Below are 10163 nucleotides of genomic sequence, written 5' to 3' on the forward strand. Positions count from 1 at the left end.
ACACAAAATAACCATAAACTGGTGCAAAAATACACAAAACAACACAAATTAAATACAGACACAAAAAACATAAATAACCACAACCAGAGTTAAAATAACCACAAATTGAAGCAAAACAGCACGACATAATCACAAGATGCAATGTAACCATGAAGAGACCCAAAAAGACACAACATAACCGCAGAGACAAAAAAAATGTAAATAACCACAACCAGAGTCAAAAAGCACCAAAACACCACAACATAATCACAAAAAGATGCAAAACGCTAACAAAGAGAGGCAGAAAAATGCAAAATAACTGCAAAGAGACACAAAGACCGAAAGCAAGACAAAGTAATCGGAAAAAGACACAAAAATATGTATAAAAATAAAATGCCACAAACACAAAAGATGTTAAATGAGAAAAAAGAGACACAAAATATGCACAAACTAAATATTACACATAATAACGTGTGATTGGAACATGTTTGCTGTTCAACATCCTGAGGGGGAGGAGTCACATGATTGACAGCTGCAGGGTGTGTGTGTGTGTGCGAGTGTGTGTGTCTGTGTGTGTTGCTGATCATCAGTGTTTGTGTGTCCATCATGGAGGCTGTTCACCGGCTGATGGTTGCTCCGTGTGAGTAACAGATTCTTTAACTGATTATTGATTATTGATTTTACACTGATTTATTCTCTACCAGACACAGACTGAGTACATTTGTTACTGATTCCATATTTTATGTGAACACCGGTTCTCCTGCTCTCTTTCTGTTTCCTGTGTTCGTCTGTTTGTGTTTCAGTTGTTTCTTGCTGCAGCCTGATGACTCGAGCAGGTAAAACCTCACCTGAGTTTAAACACTGAAAAGCAGATTCCAGATCAGTTCTTCAGCTTTATTCTGCTGCTTTTCCTTCATTACAGTTTTTCTCAACTGATAAGACACTAAATTCCATTCACTGCACTCAGCCACCAACTGACTGCACACATTTCTCAAAAACAGGACTCTGCTGTCTAAATTTAGGACACTATTCATGGTTTGCACACAGTTTCCAAAACTCTTGCACTCTTTTTGCAAAAGACTGAACATGTTTTGTGCTCATTTGAACACACTTTTTCACTCATAGCACACACTTTTCATAAAGTGAACACTAGGAAGCAGAACTGGGACACTGTTCCAACACTGCTGTCACGATTAACACACAACAGGTCAAAACTGAAAACACTTTTATCAGTGAACTGCACACTATAAAACCTGCTGGGAAGCAGACTTTGCTGTTCAGAATGGATGTCAGAGGAGCAAGAGGTCATGTTGGAAGAAGAGGACGTGGATGAACCAGAACCAGGACCTGGACCTGCCCCTACACCTGGACCTGGACCACTTTACATGGTAAGTAAATGTTGTTTGTCACTTCAGTAACATGTTTATACTGGAACAATACAAGCAGTCAGAAATGTTCTGAGAATACTGTAAAAAATCTAGTTCATAATTCTGGTTCACAAGTGCTGGTAAAATTACAGAAAGTGTACATGACTGACTTTTTCTGTGTTTTGTGTGTGTTTGTTCCAGAGAGTTTTTCAGTTGGATTCTGATGATACACATGAACACACCTATGTGGATGAGGCTGGTTTCAACATGGCCAAGAGGAGGAGAAGAGGGAGGAACATCATTGGACAACAGGCTATAGTCAACGTCCAGGTCAGCGTGGGGCAACGTAACCATCTGTGCTGCAATAAACAATCTTGGAGTAATTAACCGTCATGCAGTTCTGGACCCATAGAACACCCAGCATTTGTTGACTTTCCTAGATGGACTTAGAGGATCTACTGACACGGGTGCAGCAGGGCGTTTGGCAAGAAGACACGGTTTTTGTTGTTGTCTGGGACAATGTTAGTTTCATAGAGGACTATTGATTAGGTAATAGTTCAATATGAACCTCAAGTTATTGTGGTTTTTCTGCCACCATATTGTCCCTTTCTGAATCCTATAGAAGAATTCTTGTCTACATGGAGGTGGAAGGTATATGAGCAGCAGCCATACTGTGGAAAAATCTCTATCAATCAGTGGTCTTGGCATGTGGTGATGTTTCTGTTGATGCATGTCAGGGCTGGATCAGACACACTAGGTCCTTCTTTCCAGAGAAAACATAGCTTGTGATGTTGATGAGGTCCTGTGGCCTGACCAGGCTGAAAGAATTGATGCAGACATGGTGTAAATATCTGCAGACTGTACTGTGTACAATACAGTGCTGGATTTATTGTCTAACATTATTTTTATTTTATAATGTACAGTCAGGCACTGCAATGGTCCCTCTGATTCATTTATAGGATGCATTTGTGTTTAAGTTGTCATTTTTGAGGACTGTATCATTTTTTTACACTTCATGTGAAAACACAGTGAGAGAAGAGTGTTTTGTATTTAGCAGTGCAGTGTCCTACTTTTGCTTTGTGTGTCTTAATTTTGAAAACAAAGTTCAAAATTTGACAATAAAGTGCGCTTTTGATATCTTTGATTATTCTGTTGTTTTGTGTCTATGTCTGTTTTTGATCATTTTGTGTCTCTTTGTGCCTATACTGGTTGTTTTGGGTCTCTTTGTGCATGTTTTTGATCATTTTGTTTCTATTTTAGATTGTTTCATGTCTCTTTGTGATTGTTTTGTGTCATGTTGTGGTTGATTTATATCTCCTCTTGGTTGTTGTACATCTCTTTGGTTGTTTTGTGTCTCCTTTTGTCCTTTTTGGTCATTTTTGTATGTTTGTGGTTGTTTTGTGTCTATTTTTGGTTGTTTTGTGTTCTGAATTTGGTTGTTTTCTTTCTTTTAATCTCTTTTTTGTTGTGTTTGTGTCTGTGGGCATTTATTCTGCTGCTCTTCTTTATCAGTATAACAGATTTTAAAATCTCGTTGGTATTCCAGTGTTAATAAATTCATTAGAAACCCTCAGTTGTGTCTCCTGCTGTGTTTTCAGAGACGACATTGACCTGCGACCTGGAGGATTTTGCTCAGCGACTCACCTGCTGTAAGACAAGTTTCTACCTGTTCACAACCTGCACGACAAAAATCTACTTGTGTGTTTGCAAAAGCTGCTGAGCTGCTGCCAGATTCTGAGCTGGAAGTTTATTCACAGTGAGATCAGAAATAATGGAAGAACTGAACCTGCTGGGCTCAGAACCAAAAAATAAGAGGTGCAGTAGGCGTCTGGTTTTGTGTTTCTTTGTGGTTGTTCCAGGTCTGTTTTTGGTCATTTTATGTCTATATTTTGCCGTTTCTAATCCCTTTGTATCTTTTGTGATTGTTTTCCTTCTTTAGAGTCACTGAGTGTCTCTCTTTGGTTGTTTTATGGCTCTGTTTAGTTATTTTGAGTCTGTTTATGGCTCTTTTATGACTTTTTTTTAGTAATATTGGGTCTGTTTGTGGCTGTTTTATGGCTCTGTTTAGTTATTTTCAGTCTGTTTGTTGTTGTTTATGTCTCTCTTTAGTTATTTTGGGACTGTTTGTGGCAGTTTTTTGGCTCTGTTTTTAATAATTTCAGGTCTTTTTGTGGCTGCTTTATGACTCTGTCTTGGTTGTTTTATCTCTGTTTTTGGTTATTTATCTCTTGTTTTCGTTTTATGTCTCTTTGTGTCTGGTGATTTGTTTCTCATGTTTTTTTTTTTTTTTGATTGTTGTGTGTTTGCCTGTGTCTCTTTGTGGTCGTTTTGTGTCTGTGGTTGTTTTTTATTTATTCTGGGTTGTTTTACATGTGTTTTCGGTTTTGTGTTGTTTTGTGGTGTTTCGTTTTTTTAGCTTTGTGGGTGTTGTTTTTCTTTCTGGGTTGTTTTGTGTCTTTGTGGTCATTTTGTGTCACTTTGCAATTGTCTTACATCTTTCTATTGACATTTTCTGTCTCTTTATTGATTCTCTCTGGTAGTTACACATCTCTTTGTGGTTGTTTTGCATCTCTTTTTGATAATTTTGTGTCTCGTGTGTGTCTGTTTGATCGTCGTGCACAATGTAACGGTGAGTCACAGAGAGTCGGAGGTTTGTGTTGACGGTGTTCCTCCTCAACATCGTGAAGACGAGGTATGACAGCAGGAGGCAGAACTGAGCCGACTGACCCTGAACACTGCATGAGTCCACATATAAATCAGAACACCTGGAATCCATGAAACCAAACTAGAAGAGGCACATCTCATGTCATATTTAACTTCAGCACTTTAATTGCAAAACAACAGTGTGTTTTTATGTCAGTTTGTGACCATTGTGTGTCTCTTTTTGGTCATTTTGTGTCTTTTTGTAGTCATTTTGTGTCTCTTCATGATTGTTTTGTGTGTATTTGTGATCATTTTGTGTCTCTTTCTTGACCTTTTGTGTGTCTTTGAGGTCATTTAGTGTCTATTTTCAGTAGTTTTTTTATTTTTATGATTGTCTTGTGTCTCTGTGGTTGTTTTCTGTTTCTTTGTGATCATTTTGTGTCTCTTTATGGTTGTGTTGTGACTCTCTGTAGTCATTTTGTGTCTGTTTGTGGTTTTGTGTTTCTTTGTGTTTTTTGTGTGTTTCTTTGTGTTTTTTGTGTGTTTGTGGTCATTTTGTGTCTCTTTGAAGTCATTTTGTGTCTCTTTGTGGTTTTGTGTCTCTTTGTGGTCATTTTGTGTCTCTTTATGGTTGCTTTGTGTCTCTGGTGTCATTTTGCATCTATGTGTTTTCATTTCGTGTCTCTGTTGACCTTTCATGTTTCTCTGTGGTCATTTTGTGTGTTTTCATTTTTTTTTAATCTCTCTGACTGTCTTGTGTCTTTTCATGTTCATTTTGTGTCTGTGTGGTCATTTTCCATCTTATTTTGTCTCTTTTTAGTCATGTTGTGTGTCTCTAGCAGCTATCTTTCTCACTCTTGTGTGTCTGCTGTGTAATCCGTCCATGAATCTGGGCTGTAAATGAGTATCGGGTGTAAAAGCTGCTGCTGCTGCTGCTGCTGCTGCTGCTGCTGCTGAGTGACTGCAGCAGATAAGGAGGAGGACAGTGTAAATACTGGAGCTGCTGAGGGTCTGTGCTGACTCAGTGTGTGTCTGTCTCACCTTATCTCACGGTGTGTAAATGCATGAGGCCAGTGAAGCGACGCAGCCGCCCGAGGCCGAAGCATTTTAATGAAGCAGATGAAACCGTGTGAAGACCTGAGCAGGTTTCTGATCAGCTCTGCAACAGGAATCCATTTATGGAAGCATCAGCTGCACTTATGCCTCCGAGTCCCATCATGCACCTGTGAAAGGTGCTAAAGGGTTTCATATTTTCTTCACACTCCATCCTTTAGGGCTAAAAGGTGAAGCCACTTCCAAAAACACTGCAGTTTCTCTAAATGGCTGCAAAAGAGACGCTTGAAAGTCCAACAGCCGTTTAGCCTTCAATAGAGATGAGAGATGTTTTCGTTTTGGTCATTTATGTTGCTGTGGGGTCGTTTTAAGTCTCTTTGTGGTTGTTTTGTGTCTATTTGTGGGTGTTTTGCATTGCATTGTGTTTAATTTTGTCTCTTTGTCCATTTTACATCTTTTTGCAATCGTTTTGTGTCTATGTGGTCATTTTGTGTTATTGTGGTAATTTAGCAACTTTTTGGAGTCATTTTGTGTCTCTTTGTGTTTATTTTGTGTCTCTTTGTGTTTATTTTGTGTCTCTTTGTGGTTATTTTGTGTCTCTTTGTGGTTATTTTGTGTCTCTTTATGATCGTTTTGAGTCTATTTGTGGTCATTTTGTGTCTTTTTGTGATTATTGTGTTTGTTTGAGAGCATTTTATGTCTCTTTTTAATCATTTTCTGTCTTTTTGTGGTCATTTTGTGTATCTGTGGTCCTTTGGCAGCTTTTTGCAGTCATTTTGTGTCTGCTGGAGTTCATTTGTGTCTCCTTGTGGTCATTTTGTGTCTGTGTATGGTCATTTTGTATCTCTTTGGAGTGATTTTGTGTCAATTTGTGGTGATTTTATGTCTTTTTGTGATAATTTTGCAAATTTTTGGAGTCATTTTGTCTCTCTTTGTGGTAATTTTATGTCTCTTCAAGACCGTTTTGTGTCTATTTGTTATCATTTTGTGTCTCTTTTGGATTGTTTTGTGTCTATTTGTGGTTAATTTTGTGTCTTAGCAGTTATGTTTTCTCTTTGTGGTTGTTTTGTGTCTATTAGTCATTTGCATTCTTTTATTTAATTTTGTCTCTTTGTAGTCATTTTATGTTTCTTTGTGATCATTTTGCATCTTTTTGCAATTGTTTTGTGTCTGTTTGGAGTCATTTTGCATTTATTTGTGGTCATTTTGTGTCTTTTTGCAGCTATTTTGTTTATTTGAGAGCATTTTGTGCATCTCTTTACATTCGTTCTGGGTCTGTTTGTGGTCTTTTTGTGTCTATTTATGACCATTTTGTGTCTATTTGTTGTCATTTTGTGTCTCTTTTGGATCATTTTGTGTCTTTTTACGGTCCTTTTGTGTCGTTTTTTTTGGTAATATTGCAACTTTCTGGAGTCATTTTGTGTCTATTTGTGGTCATTTTGTGTCTCTTTATAATTCGTTTTGTGTCTATTGTCATTTAGTGTCTCTGTGGTTTATTTGTGTGTGTTGTTGGTCATTTTGCATCAATTTATTATTAATTTTGTCTCTTTTTAGTTATTTTGTGTTTCTTTGTGGTCATTTTGCATCTTTCTACAGTTGTTTTGCCTCTCTTTCTGGTACTTTTGTTTATTTGAGAACAGTTTGTATTTGGACATTTTGCATCTTTGTGATTTTTTTTGTGTGTCATTTGAGTAATTTTGTGTCTCTATGGTCATTTTATGTCACTTATTTTAGTCATTTTCTGAACAGTAACAAAATGGCAAAATCTGTTTAAAAAAACAGCTGAACAATTTATTTCTTATTCTTCAGTCTTTAATAATAACAACATAGTGTTTCTTTCAAATAATGAAAAATATGTGTAATATAGCATTTTTTTGCTGATTGAAATACAGTAAAAATGCTATAATTTTATTGCTAAAGGTTGTAAAAGAAGAAATTACCTTTTTAAACTGCAGAATATACTTTCAGAATTTCCTTGCCTTGTTTTTTGTGTTTTACAGTAAACACAATACTTCTTTCTTTCTTTCTTTCTGTACTTCTTTCTTTCTTTCTTTCTTTACTTCTTTCTTTCTTTCTTTACTTCTTTCTTTCTTTCTTTCTTTCTTTACTTCATTGTTTCTTTACTTCTTTCTTTCTTTACTTCTTTCTTTCTTTACTTCTTTCTTCTTTCTTTCTTTACTTCTTTCTTTCTTTCTTTACCTCTGCTTCTTTCTTTCTTTCTTTCTTTACTTCTTTCTTTTTTCTTTCTGTCTTTACTTCTTTACCTTCTTTCTTTCTTTCTTTTTTCTTTACAAAACAGGATATATCTGTAAAATCATACTAAGTCACAGTTAAAAACTTCATTTTTAAATATTTTTTCAGTGTGAATTGGATTAAATTGAGCTGAAGTGTTAGTTCCACTGACAAAATCCACATTTTATTATGTAAAATGTGAAAAATTGAGAGTCCAGCATGAAACCGTTGATTTATTGATGCGACCAGTGATGTGAGATCAGACGGCGTCAGAGGATCACAGGAGGATTTTTCTCTTTAACGGACTCCGTTTCATCACGGAGGCTGCAGCGGCCTCATTTATTGATGAGGCAGCTGATCAATACGTCGTGTAGCTACAAATGACGGAGGTGTTGGCTGATATTTAATGGATGCTCTGCTGCCTCCCACGGCTGATTATTAATGGATCAAATGTGTCTGATCAATGGGAGCGACTCCCTCAGGTGAAGAAGAGAAGAGACACGTCGACGTTTATGGGATTGGAAAACGTGATCGGTTTATTATCAGGTTTTCAGCGAGCTGCAGAGAGAAAAATAAATATTAACACGAAAAAGGTGCAAACTTCATCAATATTATTAAACACAGAAAAGATATTAAAAGCTGATTCATCACTGAATAAAAACTATTCATGTTTTCTACAGATCTGGTTCTGTTTGGATGTTTCTCCTGTTTATTAGTCATTTATGGAAGCAAATCAGACTCATCAGATTCTGAATTTTAAAAGCTGCTGAATTTCTTACTTTGAATTTTTTTTTGCATCAAAATTACGTATGTGAATTTTTATGCCTGAATTTAGCTCATCAAAATTCTAAAAACCAGTTAAAAATTCAATGTCTTCAAAATTCACCATCAAAAAATTCAATGTTCAAAATTCGCTGTCAAAAAATTCGCTGTTCACATCTGGGGGACTCAGGCGTAAACAATCGATCCTGGCCAAAATCGAACCAACGCCCAGCCAATCACGTGGCGCTCCTCCGGTCATGTGACGCAGACGGTTCACCTCACAAGACCGGAGTCAACCACAGCTACCAGCATGAACGACGGCGCTTCAGTGAGTGTATTAATCCTTTTTGTCTTGTATGTGGTTTGTTTTTGTGAGAGTCAGTAAGCTGTAATGCATGCCGTTAGCTGCGCTAGCACAGCGTTAGCCGCGCTAATACAGCGCTAGCGACGCTAATACAGCGTTAGCCGCGCTAGCCGCGCTAATACAGCGCTAGCCGCGCTAATACAGCACTAGCCGCGCTAGCACAGTAATAAGGTCATACAGACAGCACGTTCTGCAGCTGGGTAGTTGAGTAACAATTTTATAAACGCACAAATGGGTGGAAGTGTGATTTATGCGCCCGAAAATGCAGTTAAGTCACAGAGCAGTGCAAAGAAACTGGTCACCTAGCAAACTGAATTAGTCTAGGTAACACTTTGTTTATTATGTGTGTTTTCTGCTCAAGTTAATGTCCTGGTTTGATTCATTTTAAATTATTCCTGATCTTGAAAGGTTTTAAACTGTGCAGTCAAAGTAGTTACAACTGTGAGCAAATAGCTTGAAATGAACTGCCCTAGACTGCTCTGTTCATAGCCAACCATTCTTTCACAGCTATATCAAGAGTTATTGTGCAATGATAGTGATAAATGCAGCCCATTTTTTCAACTGTTTCCTGTTTAGTATGCGTACCCTAGATTGTTTTTGATCATTTGTTGTAGCCATTTATTTAATCAATTTTAATCCACTCCATAGTAACACCGTCTGAACTGACCAGTCTGGTGAAATTCTGGACTGGATGGGAGACACTACCAAGAACTCTCTTCGCTGAAGTAGTGAATGGCAGATACCTGACAGCCTCCACCTGCTGTGAGACCTTACATTCCCAGGACATTACAAGGACCACACATCATTTAAGACTGACATTCTGGCCTGTACATATATATATATATATATATATATATATATATATATATATATATATATATATATATATATATATATATATATATATATATAGTATACTGTCAGAGCAAAAAATATTTTTAAATTGGCTGTCACTGTCAACCTACTTCAACAGGCATTTTTTTGCACATTGAAATTTGAGGTTGTTTGAATGACACTATCTCAGAACAATGATGAAGAATCTATAATACTGAACAAGTAGATCAATAATCTCAGATTATGGGTGAGTTGAAATATGAAAAAAATGAAGTGGTCTATGAAAAGTCCAGTCTTCGAAACCTGACATGTTGTTTTGTGTAATTTCTTTGTAAATTAGCCCTGCATCCAGTCATTACCATGACATTGGCATAATGGAACCATGACCACATATATCGTTCTGGAGATAGTGGCATTTTTGCAATGGCAAGTTTTCATGCTTTGACAGATACAGTGGTGGAAAAAAGTTTTCAGGCACCTTGAAAATTTTCCACAATCTCAAATATTATCGTGAAATATTTGTTGGAAAGTCTTCTGTGTTTCAAAAGGTGTGACTGCATTAGACAGACACAAATGATGCTTTTTTTTTGTTTATTGTTTACATGAACAACAAAACTAAATTCTACCAAAATGACCCAATACTCAAAATTTCTTATTTTTAAGGAACCAATCAATTTCAAGTTTTTATTGACTTTTTTAGGATTTGTTTCGTATTATGGCTGTGACTGAACTAATAGAAATTGCATTTGAAGACCTCAGAGGGATTCTTAATGCAATATTTCACAAATGTATGAGGTGTCCAAAAACTTTTTTCCACCGCTGTATTTAATCGCAGTCTGATATGCTTATGTTAGCAAGACAAATAAATGAAAATTTCAGGCTTTTATCTTGAATTATTCTTGAGATATTATATATATATATTATATATA

This window comes from Amphiprion ocellaris, chromosome 15 (assembly GCF_022539595.1).
Source record: "Amphiprion ocellaris isolate individual 3 ecotype Okinawa chromosome 15, ASM2253959v1, whole genome shotgun sequence".
NCBI lineage: Eukaryota > Metazoa > Chordata > Actinopteri > Pomacentridae > Amphiprion > Amphiprion ocellaris.